A 12,805-nucleotide genomic window follows, 5' to 3' on the forward strand; every position below is an offset into this window, starting at 1 on the left:
CTCCCGGGGGAGGAAGGGGTGTCTCCCCGGATCCGCCACTTGTTGGGTCCCTGCTGGAAGAGCAGTGGCCCAACTGTGCCGCAGATCACGGTTTATGGCAACCCCAAGCTGAGAGCCCGCACCTCGGCTCCGTCTCTGCAGCCGGCTTCCCCACTCCGATACCTGGGAGCTCTGCTGCACTCACGCACCCCCGGTCTTTCTGTGACCCCGAGGGTCCTGAGACCACACTGTCCCAGTGAGGGTTCCACCCTCCTGCTTTGCCAGTGGAGTGACGTCCCTCAGCAGAGCAGACTTCTAAAAGTTCCGATTTTGTGCTCCACTGCTCTATCACTTGCCGGTAGCCGCTGACGGAGGCCCCCTCCCCCGCCGTGTATCTTCCCGAATATCGCCTCAGATTCACTTCTCCGCATGTCCTACCTTCCAGAAAGTGGTCGCTTTTCTGTTCAGGGAGTTGCTGCTATTCTTTTCTTCCATCTCCTGTTGAGTTCATGGGTGTTCAGAATGGTTTGATACCTATCTAGCTGAATTCCTGGGACCAGACAAAATTTAGGTCTCCTACTCTTCCATCATCTTGCTCCTTCTCTGAAATCTTCTACTTTTTTTAAAACTTTTCTAATGCATCTTATATCTTTTCTAAATTAAATCCAATTATTTTAACAAAATTTAATATTTTGACAAAATATTTTCTCCATGTGATCAAGAGTGATTTTGTATATGCTTCATCAAGATGTTCAACATTTGGGCAGATCCAGAATGTTGCATGCAACCCTTGGTTTGTTCCAAAGAATATCATTACTATTAACACGATTAAGACCAACAGATTCAAACAAAACTCATAAATGGTTTCAGGAATGTTTTGGATAGGGCTAAATTATGGTATGTGCACCTTATTTTAGCAAGGCCTTTATCGTAGGCTTCCTCATACATGGACCAGATCACTGACACAGACATACAGCACTAGTGCTACATTGCACATCTATTACATAGGATTTACTGGTAAAACATACACAAGGTCCCCTGATTTCTCATTACCCTATGACATAGGCCTGGCATAGATGTTCTCAATGCATCTTGGTCAAAGTCCCAGGGCCTGCCTAAGGCAATGGACTAGATCTTCCACAAACACTCAACAAGAAAGGATTCTGCCCCATCCCTGTGTTACATATTTATTAACTGCACTAAGAGAGTATAGGGAAGATCTAGTTGCTCCAAGAAACAAGAATATATCAAGGCATCTCAGGCTCAAGAAGAATACTAGGAGTGTGTAAACCCAAGGCTGAGTTCTTACACCCAGTGCCTTGGGAACAGTCTTGAAGAGTCTCTACCTGCCAGGAACCCTGGCATTAGCCAACAACTTAGCTGTTCCTCTGCAGACAGGGTCAGTCCTGCTGAGCCAGCTCTCTAGTAAGCCACCAAGCCAGAAAATGTGCCTCCAGGGCCATCCACATTTGTTTCTTTTTGTTGTTGTTAAGATTTATTTATTTATTTTTTAGATAGAGACAGAGCGTGAAAGGGGGGAGGAGCAGAGGGAGTTGGAAAGACAAAATCTCAAGCAGACTCCATGCTGAGCACAGAGCCTGATGTGGGGCTCAATCTCGGGACCTTGAGATCATGACCTGAGAGTAAATCAAGAGTTGGACGCTTAATGGACTGAGCCACCCAGGTGCCCCTCCACATATGTTTCTTAGCAGACTTACCTTCAGCAATCTTTTGAATCGATGCTTTAAATTGACAAATGTTTTCTCAGTTCTTCTCTTTGGCCAAAATCTTGTACTTTTTTTTTTTTTTACAATAGGGGTAATACCAATGAAACATTCCTTAATTTTTCACTTTGTTTTCTTATGGTAGTTCAAAAGTAAGTGTGTGTATACGTGTGTATAATTATTCAACATGACTTTACAATCGAATTGAAGTTGATAATGTAAACATTTAAGTTTTATTTTGTATATGATTTCTTCTCTCACTTTACTAGCCATTAAATTAATAATCTTGTACTTAATTTTCCATCCTAGATGGTGATAATTATTTATCTGTCTTAAATGCTTAGCCATTCTAGCTTCAACTTTCAAAATCATTTATTCTGAATCTAGAAATGTTCTGCTGCTTTCTGTAAATGTTGTGCTGTTAAAATAAAATTACTTTGGGGCACCTGGGTGGCTCAGTTGTTAGGCGTCTGCCTTCGGCTCGGTTAATGATACCTGGGCCCTGGGATCGAGCCCCACGTCAGGCTCCCTACTCAGAGGGAAGCCTGCTTCCCCATCTCCCACTCCCCCTACTTGTGTTTCCTCTCTCTCGCTGTGTCTCTCTCTGTCAAATAAATAAATAAATAAAATCTTTTAAAAATAAATAAAAAATAATAAATAAATAAATAAATAAATAAATAAATAAAATTGCTTTAAGACTATTACAATAGGGGCGCCTGGATGGCTCAGCCCATTAAGCGTCTGCCTTCGGCTCAGGTCATGATCTCAGGGCCCGGGAATCAAGCCCCGAGTCAGGAAGTCTCCCTCTCCCTTTCCCTCTATGCGTGCGCTCTCTCTCTCTCTCTCTGTCTTAAATAAATAAAGTCTTCAAAAAAAAAAAAAAGTATTACAATAATGTCCTATGTCAGTGTTTATTTGTGTTGATAAATGCTATCATTGTTTGCCAATTACTCAGTCTTTTCTTTTCCCAGCTCCATAATAGCATGTGTGTGCCAGTGACATTTCCGTTCTTTTAATCAGAACCCTAAATTATTTCTAGTCACAAATATTTTGTTGGCCAAAGCGGACCTTGAAAATTGGTTGTGAGATGCATAACAGCATAACCAAATACATAGCCTTTAAACTTAAAATATAAAATACAAATTCTATAGTTTTGTACTCCATTTGAAAGCATTTTGGTGTAAAGGAAATTACTAAATTTTTCCTGAGTGAAAATAAAAATTAAAATTACAATCATTCAGTTGAAACAGAAGAATGTGATGGTCATTGTCCAGGATCATTGCTCAACAAACATTGAAAACCTCAGGGTTTCTCTTTCGCATTCACCTGCTGATTTCATTAATAATTCTCAATTAATTCTAATTGCTTCAGTCGGTTGCCAAAACTTAATTAGTAAAGAAGGTGAAATTACAGAGATTTCATTGGACCCACTCAAGTTGTGTATTTGAAGAGAATAATTTTCTTCCTGCTTCCATTGTATTGATTAGTTATTAAATCTCCATTAAATAAACAATCTGTAATCTATTCAAAAATGTTAAGTGAACCATTCTCAACTATCTATCATTGTTTTCAACTTCTAAAAATTTAAGCAGACTGCTTCTTTTAAAGACTTCCTAGGGGTGCCTGAGTGGCTCAGTTGTTAAGTCTATGCTTTCGGCTCAGGTCATGATCCCAGGGTCCTGGGATCAAGCCCCGCATCCCCTGGGATTGAGCCCCGCATCGGGCTCCCTGCTCAGCAGGAAGCCTGCTTCTCCCTCTCCCACTCCCTCTGCTTGTGTTCCCTCTCTCTCTGTCAAATAAATAAAATTAAAAAAAAAAGAAGAGTGTGAACAACAACAAAAAAGACTTCCTATTTTAGTAAGCCTGGCTGGCTCTGTCAGCAGAGCATGCTACTCTCAGTCTCAGAGGGTCGTGGGTTCTATCCCCAAGATGGGCATAAAAGTTACTTTACAGAAAAAAAAAAGACTTTCTATTTCATTTCTTTTCATTTTTTCTTTTTGAGCTCCACTTTGTATTTTCTATATTTGTGATGACCTTGACTTGTATTTATTCTCAACAATCCAAATTAAAAAATAATCTGTAATACATTCAGATTTTACACAACTTAAATATATTTTCATTTTAAAAGTTAAAATACAGGGGCGCCTGGGTGGCTCAGTCAGTTAAGTGTCTGACTTCAGCTCAGGTCATGATCTCAGGGTCCTGGGATAGAGGCCCAAACCCTGTGTTGTTGTTGAGCCCAGCTCCTTGGTCGGGGGGACGTCTGCTTCTCCCTCTTCCTCTGCCCCTCCCCCCCAACTTGTGCTCTCTCTCTCTCAAATAAATAAATAAAATCTTTAAAAAGAAAGTTAAAATACGGGCGCCTGGGTGGCTCAGTTGGTTAAGCGACTGCCTTCAGCTCAGGTCGTGATCCTGGAGTCCCGGGATCGAGTCCCACATCAGGCTCCCTGCTCAGCAGGGGGTCTGCTTCTCCCTCTGACCCTCTTCCCTCTCGTGCTCTCTGTCTCTCATTCTCTCTCAAATAAATAAATAAAAAATCTTTAAAAAAAAAAAAAAGAAAGTTAAAATACATGTAAAAGTAAAAATTAAAATGAAATATCATATACTATTTTCAAAAAAGTCTTTTTTCTTCTAAAGTATCCAAAATTATTTATTATATTAAAATACAACATAAATTATAATTAATAGATATTAGAGTATTCAGCCAAAATTGTTTAAATAAAGCTGAATTTTAAATTCAGTTTTCTGAAAATTTAACTAAACTTTTAACATATTTTTATGAAAGTAAAGCTATTCATAATTCTTTCAGTGTCCAATTTAAAGCATCAGCTTTCCATTTTAAGCACACATGTCTAAACCACACGTACACATTTAGTAATATGAATTGTTCGTTATTGCCAAAGTTCCTCAGCTGCTATATTTATGTCGCAAACCTCTTACCCAGGTCTAAGGTACTGCCCCTATGTTGCTTCCTGTCCTTTGCTACAAACAAAATTTTAAAAAATATGATAAATATTCTCATTTCTGTCTCCTTAAGGATCTCTGAAGAGATACATACTCAGGAGTCAAATTTTTAATTTCACTGAATATTGATTGTTCACTAGAACAGCCATACTAGCCATAAACTCCCTTCTGAAATACATAAAGATTTTCCCCCTATTATTCCACGCAAATATATCATTTTCAAAACCAAATTGGTATTGTGCTTTACCTATTATTTCACAGTTTGAATTTCTCATTTGTCTAGTTTGATATCTATCCATTGGCTGGATCTTTTAGGCAAGATTGTCTAACCAGGGCGAGCCTGGGTGACTCAGTCGTTGGGCTTCTGCCTTCGGCTCAGGTCATGATCCCAGGGTCCTGGGATTGAGCCCCACATCGGGCTCCCTGCTCGGCAGGAAGCCTGCTTCTCCCTCTCCCACTCCCCCTGCTTGTGTTCCCTCTCTCGGTGTGTCTCTCTGTCAAAATAAATAAATAAAATCTTAAAAATAAAATAAAATTTTTTTAAAAGTTGGAAATGTGACATCAGCAATATTAAAAAAAAAAAAATTGTCTAACCAGTAACCACTCAATTGTACCAGCATCTGAGCCATACTTCTGCATCCTTCATTCAATTAATATACTTACTTATCCAGAGCACAGACTATAGCAAACTATTAAGAACTGTTCCTGGAGGCACCTGGGTGGCTCAGTCGTTAAGTGTCTGCCTTTGGCTCAGGTCATGATCCTGGGGTCCTGGGATCGAGCCCCACATCGAGCCCCACATCGGGCTCCCTGCTCCACGGGAAGCCTGCTTCTCCTTCTCCCACTCCCCCTGCTTGTGTTCCCTCTCTCGCTGTGTCTCTCCCTGTCAAATAAATAAAATCTTAAAAAAAAAAGAAAAAGAACTGTTCCAGGCATTAGGGACCCAAAGACAAATGAAGCATAATCCCTTGCACTCGAGGACCTTGGAATCTAGAAGATGTAATAAGGAAACTATTCCAAAACCTTGTAGAAGTCAGGATTTATTTCACTTTTTCACAAATTCATTAATCCTATCAAAAGAAAGAAAGGTTAATCTGAAAATACATGTCCCTAGCAAACTCTCACTTCTAATAATGTGTTTACTTGGTAAGAGCACATAAATGATACTTTGAATAATCCTTTCCTGAATCTTGCCCGGGAGCAAAATCAGGTTTGAGTACTCCACTCCACCCTCTTCTTCTTTTCTTTTAATGGATCGGTTATTTAATTAGTTCTCTGTAAGATATTTTATTTATTTATTTTAATTATTTATTTATTCGGGGGGGGGGAGTGCCGGAGGTGGGGGGGCAGAGGGAGAGGGAGAAGCAAACTGCTCCCTAAGCACAGAGCCCAACATGGGCCTCCGTTCCAGGACCCTGAGATCATGACCTGAGCGGAAGTCAGACATTTAACGGGTCTGAGCCACCCAGGCACCCAGGCATCCCTCTTTGTAAGAAATTTAGAACACCAATTTGTGAGGGTAAACTCCATTTGTGGGAGAAAACACAGAGGGGAGGTAGCCCTGAAGCTGAGGAACAGCTTTGATTTTTGGCCGAATTTGTGAGTCCACAGCTTTCCCATCAATCTTGCGCTGCTCTGTAATCTCACATTTCTCTTTCTCCATGTTGAAGATCTCACTTTCCTGGTGTCTGGGTTTATGCAGCCTCTTCTTCTTGAAATAAGCATCAGTGAGGTGTTTTGGGATTTTCACACTGCTGATACCAATTTTGGTGGAGGTGGCAATGACAAATTTCTGGTGTTCTATGCAAAGCAACCCGAATGAGGGCCAGAGGTCTGGTCACAACTAGCAAGCCACTGCTCAGTTGCTTCAGGAAAACCACCCTCTTGCCTCTATGGCGCCCAGTGAGGATGATCAAAATGGTGCCAGGAGTGATGCTAGCTCGCAGTTTTCTCACACGCTGACTGGAAGGTTTTTTTTGCTGTGGCTCAACAGCTTTTGAGGCACATCTTCAGTAGGACAATACCTAGACATTTTGCAAAGTTTAACCACTCGGGTACCACCATTCTTGTCACCACCAACTGGTTTTGTGACAGTAGCAAGAACCTTCTTTTCCTTTTCAACCCTGGATTTAGTTGCTGAATACTTCCTCTTGTACATGGCCTTTCTGGAATACACAGCATATTGGGAATATCCACCAATTCCTCTGACTAGGACAGGGCTTGCAGTGGAGCTTCTCCTTCTTTGGTATTTTAGCCTCGCAGTTACCCTTCTTGACCTTGCCACCAGAATCAGCCTTCTTGGCTCCAGATTTTTTCTCCTTAGTATCGGGATTGTCAGCTTTTTCACCCGCCATCTTGCAAGACAGGAAAGAGCTCCATCTTCTTCTTTTGGGAACTTGCCACTGTATTTGCTGATATCTGAACTTGGTGTCATTCTCCTTGATTTTCTTTTTAAAGATTTTATTTATTTGACAGAGAGAGAGAGCACAAGCAGGGGGAGCGGCAGACAGTGGGAGAGGGAGAAGAAGGCTCCCCACTGAGCAGGGAGCCCAATGCGGGACTCCATCCCAGGACCCCGGGATCATGACCTGAGCCGAAGGCCGGCGCTTAACTGACTGAGCCACCCAGGTGACCCTCTTTGATTTTCAAAATAACAAATATTCAACTATTCATTCTGGACTGAGTACGCTGGACACAATTCATGCAGTCTAGTTGACTGAAATTATTTAGACCTCTGCACAACTTAGGTACTGCTTTTCTCATCCATCTTGGGCTCCAGTTCCTTCTAGCCCACTATGGTTTTACCTTTTTCAAATATGAAAACATTCCCCTTGACATGGAAGAGAGACTCAAGATTCTGCTTCTTCTGCCACTTGTTCACATTACAGAGTCAGCCGCAAGCATCAGACCTAACTCTTCCGTTATCTTTTTGCTCTAAATATGACTTATGAAACTTTTTTATTTGTCCTCAGCAGATTTACAATTCTCAACTCATTTGGGACTTTAGTGTTTTTACAGATTTATGATATTCTCTCTATTCATCCTTAGTCGTATTTCCTTATTTCCATCATTTGTAAATTTTGTCTTAAAATCTGAACTAACCAGAAAATATCTCATAATATTATACTGCCTTCCTCAGATACCTCCCTCCTTTCTTCTTCATTGAGGTCATTTAAAATTATGTAATCAGAATTGAATATTTAAGGGCAACCCAATCTTCTTAATCATGGTACATCTACCACAGTACAGGGAAAATACATATTTATTTTTTTATTTTTATTTTTATTTTTTTAAAGATTTTATTTATTTATTTGACAGAGAGATAGAGCCAGAGAGCACAAGTGGAGAGAATGGCAGAGGGAGAGGGAGAAGCAGGCTCCCCACTTGAGCAGGGAGCCTGATGTGGGGCTCGATCCCAGGACCCTGGGATCATGACCTGAGCCGAAGGCAGACGCTTAACCATCTGAGCCACCCAGGTGTCCCTATGCTTGTCTTTTCTTTGCACTTTATATAATCTGATTTTTTTTTTGTAGTTTTCAAGATATAGTTGGATATTCCTATTGTTATAATAATTTATGACTTAGGTAGAGTCACTTTCTCCCTACATTACTGTCATTTTTACTTCAGTTAATTCCAATTTTTAAAGCATACACATCTTTCTGTGTTTTAACTAGTGAAGACGTTAACTCAGGGCTCTGGGAGCTGCTCAGAAAAACCTTCTTGGGCCTGACACCCCTCACACATACATGTAATGATTTTCTTTTCCATGGTCATCAGAAGGACTAACAGCCAGTGACAACTGCTTTTTTTTTTTAAGATTTTATTTATTTATTTGAGAGAGAGAGAGCACATGAGAGAGGAGAGGGTCAGAGGGCGAAGCAGACTCCCTGCTGAGCAGGGAGCCCGATGCGGGACTCGATCCTGGGACCCCAGGATCATGACCTGAGCCAAAGGCAGTCGCTTAACCAACTGAGCCACCCAGGCGCCCCAGTGACAACTGCTTTAAAGAAAGATCTGTGCCCTTTGCAAACTGAGAAGGTGATATTCAGAATTTGAAGCATCTTTAAATCCCCTACTTTTGTCCCCTGAGGTTAGAAATTTTATTTGCTTTTGTTTTTGATATAGTTGTCTATAAAAACTCTTCAAGAGAATCTATTTTCTGTGTATCCCAAATAAGATGAAGAAAGATGTGAGTAAGTGTTGCTGTTAACTCACAATGTCTACCTTTGGGAAAGTTATAAAAGGAGGACAAACCCCTCTCCCTGCTTCCCTCAACTGTTGCTGATAAATGCTCAACTGTTCCCATAAGTGTCAATGCTGCGGGCTGTGGGCAAAACCCATCAGGGACCAGTTGCAACCAGTCTGGGCCTAAAGCCATGAAGACTACTAAAGAACCCTGCCTTCAGCAGGAGCCTGAATACATGGTGGGTAATGTCTGGATACTGCTTTGCTTTTTCTTTCCTTTTCTTTTTTTAAGATTTTATTTATTTGAGAGAGAGATAGAGATAGGGAGCATGAGGTGGGGGAGGGGTAAAGGGAGAGGGAGAAGCTGAGCAGGGAGCGCGCCTCACCTCGGGGCTCAGTCCCAGGACCCTGAGATCATGACCTTAGACGTTTAACCAACCGAGCCACCCAGGCGCCCCTGCTTTGCTTTTTATTTGCTAAGGAATTAAGGGGACATGAGCCGCATTAATCAGTCTTTATTGCTTCTATCCTTTAGTCTCTATCTCATTGTAATCAAAAGAATTAAGGTGTGTTCCTGTGCAAGAAGCAGGCAAACCTCATTTGGGTAGTCCCTAAAACTCTGTCATAAAATATTAAGGAGGGGTTGGGGGGATGGGTTAGCCTGGTGATGGGTATTAAAGAGGGCACGTTCTGCATGGAGCACTGGGTGTTATACGCAAACAATGAATCATGGAACACTACATCAAAAACTAATGATGTAATGTATGGTGATTAACATAACATAATAAAAACAAAACAAAACAAAAAGAAATATTAGGGAAAAAATATATTAAGGGCAAGTTAGAGTTACTAATTATTTCAAAACTGTATGTTTTTCCCATCCTGTATAAACTCTGATATTTTAGACAGAACATAGCCTTATTTTGGCACCATAGATAAATCTTGCCATTAAAAATATGTGGCACCTGGCTGGCTCCGTCAGTAGAGCATGCAACCCTTGATCTCAGGGTTGTGAGTTCAAGCCCCATGTTGGGCACGGAGCCTACTTAACTGGAAAAAAAAAAAATGTGCTGCATATTGTATAATTCCATTTATATGAAATGCGCAGCGTAGGCGAGTCCAGAGAGACAGAAAGTAGATTAATGGTTGTTAGAGGATGGAGGGAAGGGAGTATAGGGATTGACTACATAGTTGGTACAGGGTTACTTTTTGGAGTAATACAAATATTCTGAAATTAACAATAATAATGGTTGTAGAACATTGCAAATATACTAAAACTCACTCAGTCATGCAGTTTAAAATAGTTTAAATGGTAATTTTTAGGTTATGTGAATTTTATCTCAATAAAAAAAATTTTGGAGGGGGCATCTGGCTGGCTCAGTCAGACGAGCATGCGACTCTTGATCTCGGGGTCGTGAGTTCAAGCCCCACGCTGGGTTCAGAGATTACTTTTAAAAAATGAATAAATTAATTAAAACTTAAAAAATTTTTTTTAATCTGGTTTCTTCTGCTCCAATATTTTAAATTTAGTATTGTCAAATGTAAGGGGACATATAAAGCAACAACTTATATAAAGCTGCAAAAGACTAATGTTAATAAAAGATGAGTTGGCCAAAGGCGGGAAAAAATAGAAGGAAAGGTATATCTTTGAGTCACCTACCTGCATTCAGGGACCCATGTGGCCGCGATCCCTGACCTTGGCTTTCTAGCATGCTCATACTGCCATCTGGTGGCACTGAATCCCCAAAGCAGTCTACTCTCCTGCCACCCTGAAACGCTGCTGGATCTCATCTGAATCCCCGAACCTGGTAGGGACCCCCACACTTATGACTGACCATCTCTTACCTATTCTTCCCCCAAAATTGCCCTCTTCTGATTGTAAAGGACATGCAAAATGAATTCCTTGATAAGGCTTGAAAACCCACGTGGGTCAGCATATTAAGATCTACTAAACTCGGGCGCCTGGCTGACCCAGTCCATACAGCATGCAACTTTTGACCTCTGGGTTGTGAGTTCGAGCACCACGTTGGGCACAGAGTTTACTTAAAAAAAATAATAAAAAGATCTACTAAATTCCCAAATAACGGATTAACATATTAACTCAGAGAGGTGGCAGAGGTAAAATTTCAGACACACCCCATTTGTTCCATCAAATAAATATGTATTGAGCCTGCTTTGTGCTGGGTATTGCTCCAAGCCCTAGGAATATAGCAGAGAATATAACTGATGGAAATGGAGCTCATGTTCTTGTGGAGTGGGGCAGGACAGTAAAAATGAATGAACTAGAGTTATACATATCCACATGAACGCATCTCATAAACATAAATGTGTGTGTGTATATCTTAAGGTACATTGCCTGAATAGGTAAGGAGTACATGTTAACCACAGGTTAACACGAGGAAAAGCACCAATCTGTAGCATTTGCTGATTTCTGTGATATAAATACTCCTGTCGTGGCTAATTCTGAACTATTGGAGGTGTAATATTCCTACGATGTAAATAAACAATCAGCCCTTGTGAGCTGGTATGAGCAGGCGGCACACCCACTGCTGGATTAGTTGACCCTGTCTAAGAGCATGGATGATTCATCCGTAGTAACAAAAGGGAAGAAACAGTAGTTGGTAGAGCTGCTGTTGGGTAAGTAGATAGGGTAGTGGGAGCTTATAGAAATTCTCATGTTTTCCTAGTGACATAGGAAGCAAGTGAGTTGAAGGGGGAAAAGTGTTGAAAATAAAGAAAAAGGAAAGAGGAAGGAGGGACCAAGATGGTGACATAAGAGGCCCCTGAACCTCCCTCCTCCCACGGATGCTTCAGATATACAGCTACACGTGGAGCAATTACCCCCAAGAGAAATTCAGAAATTAGCTGAATGACTTTTACACATCAGGCAAATGAGAAAATACCCACATCAAAATAGGTAGGAAAGACTTAGATACACTCTCACCATAAACTTCACCCCTGGTACCGTGCCACACAATCAGGAGGGAATCCCAACTCCATTTCATTAAGATCAGTCCTCACTGAGGAGAACCAGCTTCTCTCTGAGGATCAAAGGATTTGGATCACACATCTAGTGTCCCAACTTTTAAGGCTTCCACCTAAAGGATTGGCCCCCAAATCACCTAGTTCTGATAGTCAACGGGGCTTGCATTTACAGCAAACAAAGAAGTAGTTTTTAAATAGGCACTGGTGGGACGCCTGGGTGGCTCAGTTGGTTAAGTGTCTGCCTTCAGCTCAGGTCATGATCCCAGGGTCCTGGGATCGAGTCCCGCATCGGGCTCCCTGCTCAGCAGGAAGCCTGCTTCTCCCTCTGCCTCTGTCGCTCTCCCTGCTTGGGCTCTCTGTCTCTTTCTCTCTGACAAATAAATAAAATCTTAAAAATAAATAAATAAATAAATAGGCACTGGTGAACTTTACCTGAACCCACTCCTTGAGCCCTACATCTGGGCTCAGCACAGAGGGAACAGATAAAAATGCCCATCTTCCAGTTTCTCTCCAAAAGGGGTTTAACTCCAAACTCTCATACTACTGCCTGAGAGTCCAGCTTCTAATAAGCCTGCATCTAGGTGCTAACTGTGATCCTTCCCTTTGGGACACTGTCAGGTCTTGGCACACCTTCAGTTACTGGGAGTCACTAAGAACAAAAATGGTAATTTGGACAATCACAAAGCTTTGAGAGGCAACCAGGAGCTCAGACCAGGCTGATTGGCAAGGTTCATCTCCTGCACAAGACCAGTCTATCAGATGGGAGATGTGGCTGTCCTATGTAATGCACAGAAACCAACACAGAGAGCCAAGGATAATGAAGAAAGAGGGGAATATATTCCAAACAAAAGAAAAAGATAAATCCCTAGAAATAAATTGTAACGAAATGGAGATAAGTGATTTACCCAAAGAAAGTTCAGTCATAGTGGGGTGCCTGGGGGATCAGTCGATAAAGGGTCTGACTCTTG

The 12,805-nt window shown here is 41.3% G+C and overlaps 1 pseudogene; it reads right to left on the reverse strand.

The window, feature by feature from the left end:
- Window positions 1-6,165: 6,165 nt before the first annotated feature.
- On the reverse strand, window positions 6,166-7,021 carry LOC116630510 (annotated as a pseudogene).
- Between the last annotated feature and the right edge of the window lie 5,784 nt (window positions 7,022-12,805).

The sequence above is a fragment of the Phoca vitulina genome, unplaced genomic scaffold, assembly GCF_004348235.1.
Source record: "Phoca vitulina isolate PV1807 unplaced genomic scaffold, GSC_HSeal_1.0 scaffold4, whole genome shotgun sequence".
Lineage (NCBI taxonomy): Eukaryota > Metazoa > Chordata > Mammalia > Carnivora > Phocidae > Phoca > Phoca vitulina.